The sequence below is a fragment of the Plecotus auritus genome (genome assembly GCF_963455305.1).
Source record: "Plecotus auritus genome assembly, chromosome: 3".
NCBI classification, from domain to species: domain Eukaryota; kingdom Metazoa; phylum Chordata; class Mammalia; order Chiroptera; family Vespertilionidae; genus Plecotus; species Plecotus auritus.
The window spans coordinates 94,423,720-94,426,375 of record NC_137772.1 but is presented as its reverse complement, the minus strand read 5'-3'; the positions used below and the strand labels follow the sequence as shown (position 1 = coordinate 94,426,375).

Here is a 2,656-nt window from a genome sequence, read left to right as displayed (position 1 = left end):
ACACTAAAAATTTTGACAATTTTATGGAAGAACCACCAAAGTTTTAGTGTTTAATATTTAATAGCAAAACTGACCAAGATCTGAGGTGTGAAGTTATCATGTTCAAAAAATGGGGGGTTGGGGATCACTCTATCAACTAAATATATAGTATGTGATAAGAAGAATGCACGCTTTACAACATAAAACCTGTCTACACATAGTAATTAGTTGCAAAAAGCCATCTGGTCTTCTCTTGGCTTATAAAAACAATGTTGCAGATTCCAGTGTAACTCTTCAACTCTTTTGTGTAGCAGGTATCTTGTTTTCACCTTGCAGTTCTTCCACGCCAGCCTATGTCATGAGGTCTGCAATGTTTTTCTCCAGGTCATCAATTCGACTACTCATGTCATCAATTCTTCCAATGATCTGGTCGGACATGGTCTGAAATTTATCTTTCATCTGTTGCAGGAGTGTCTGCACCACCGAGGTGAGCTACTGCACGGTCTTGGGATCAGTCTCGGCCATCTCCCCGGTTCCCAGCTTGGCCTATTCAGGTTTTTTTTATTCTTCCTGATTGAGTTTTGGAAGCTTTTATTTTTCTAAGAATATGTCCATTTCGTCTAGGTTTCCAGTTTGTTGGAATAGAGATATTCATAGTATTTTATCATAATCCTTAGTATTTATGTGGGTTAATTGTTACTTCACCTCTTTCATTTTTGATTTTGTTTATTTGGTCCTCTCTCTTTGTTTCTTGGTGAGCCTAGCTAGAGGTTCATCAGTCTTGTTTATCCTTTCAAAGAACCAGCTCTTGGTTTCAATCATCTTTTGTATTGTTTCTTTGGTCTCTATGTCACTTATTTTCCCTCTGATCTTTATTATTTCCTTCCTTCTGCCTACTCTGGGCTTTTCTTACTGCCCTCTTTCTAATTCTTTGAGTTGTAGGATTAAGTAATTTATTACCATTTTTTCTTGTTTTTTGAGGAAGGCCTGTAATGCTATAAACTTCCCTCTCAGGACTGCTTTCACTGTGTCCCATAGATTTTGGATTGTTGTGCTTTCATTGCCATTTGTTACCAGGATGCTTTTTATTTATTCCTTGATCTCTTTGGTAACCCAGTCATTGTTTAATAGCATGCAATTTGGCTTCCAAGTGTTTGGGGGGTTTTTTCATTGTTTTTATTGTAGTTGGTTTCTCATTTTATGCCATTGTGATCTAAGAAGATACTTGATATGATTTCTATCTTCTTGAATTTGAAGAGATTTTCCCTTTTTCCTAATATATGGTCTATCTTTGAAAATGTCCCATGTGCACTTGAGAAGGATGTATACTCTGTAGCTTTGGGATGAATATACAGTCTGAGGATGTAAATAAAGTCCATCTGATCTAGTAGGTCATTTAGGATTAATGTTTCTTTGCTGTGTTTTTTTCTTTGTTTGTTTGGAGGATTTATCCAGTGATGTCAGTGGGGTATTAAAATCCCCTACTATGACTGTCCTGCTGTCAATCTCTCTCTTGATATCTTCCAGAAGTTTTTTTATGTATTCGTGTGCTCCTGTATTGTGTGCATATATGTTTACCAGAGTAATTTCCTCTTATTGAATTGCTTCCTTTAGTATTATGAAGTGGCCTTCCTTATTTCTTGTTATGGCCTTCACTTTGAGGTCTAATTTGTCTGATATAAGTATTGCTACCCCAGCTGTTTTTTTTTCACTTCCATTCACCTGAAAATATTTTTTTCCATCCCTTCACTGTCAGTCTATGTGAGTCCTTTGTTCTGAGGTGGATCTCCTGTAGACAGCAGATATATGGGTCATGTTTTTTTATCCATTCAGCTACCCTGTGTCTTTTGATTGGAGCATTTAGTCCATTTACAATTAAGGTTAATGATAGGTACTTGTTTGTCGCCATTTTTATTTTTTATGCCTGTGTTCCTTCTTCCCTTCCTATTTCTTCTTTCTACAACAGTCCCTTTAGCATTCATTGCATTGTTGGCTTGGTGATAATAAACTCCCTTAGCTCTTTTCTGTCTGTGAAGCTCCTGATTTCACCTTTAATTTTGAATGATAGCCTTGCTGGGTGTAGTATTCTTGGATTCAGTCCTTTGCTTGGCATCACTTTGTATATTTCATTCCATTCCCTTCTGGCCTGATGTGTTTCTGTTGAGAAATCAGTTGATAGTCTAATAGGAAATCCCTTATAGGTAACTCTCTGTCTCTCTCTGGCAGCCTTTAAGATTCTTTGTTGCTGGTGTTTGCCAATTTAATTATCATGTGTCTTGGTGTTGGTCTTTTGTTGTTTGAGACTCTGTGAGCTTCTTGGACTTATGTGAGTTTTTTCTTCCCAACATCAGGGAAGTTTTCTGTCATTATTTCTTCAAACAGGTTTTCTATTCCTTGCTTAGTTTCCTCTCCTTCTGGCACCCCTACAATGCGAATGTTGTTTCGTTTAGTGCTGTCCCAAAGCTTTCTTAGGATCTCCTCCTGCTTTTTAAGTGTTTTTTCCAGTTGCTTCTCTACTTGGGTGTTTTTTCCTACCTTGTCTTCTAGTTCACTGATATGGTCCTCAGCTTCTTCTAGTCTACTGTTGATGCTTTCTATTGTGTTCTTTATTGCAGCTATGTCATTCTTCATTTCTTCTTGGTTCTTTATTTCCTCTTGATTCTTACACATGTCTTTG

The 2,656-nt window shown here is 37.1% G+C and overlaps 1 pseudogene across 1 annotated transcript; it reads right to left on the bottom strand.

The window, feature by feature from the left end:
• Positions 1-273: 273 nt before the first annotated feature.
• Positions 274-504, bottom strand: LOC308244786 (heat shock factor-binding protein 1-like; annotated as a pseudogene). Its single transcript has one exon. The product of its transcript is annotated as a heat shock factor-binding protein 1-like (transcript).
• Between the last annotated feature and the right edge of the window lie 2,152 nt (positions 505-2,656).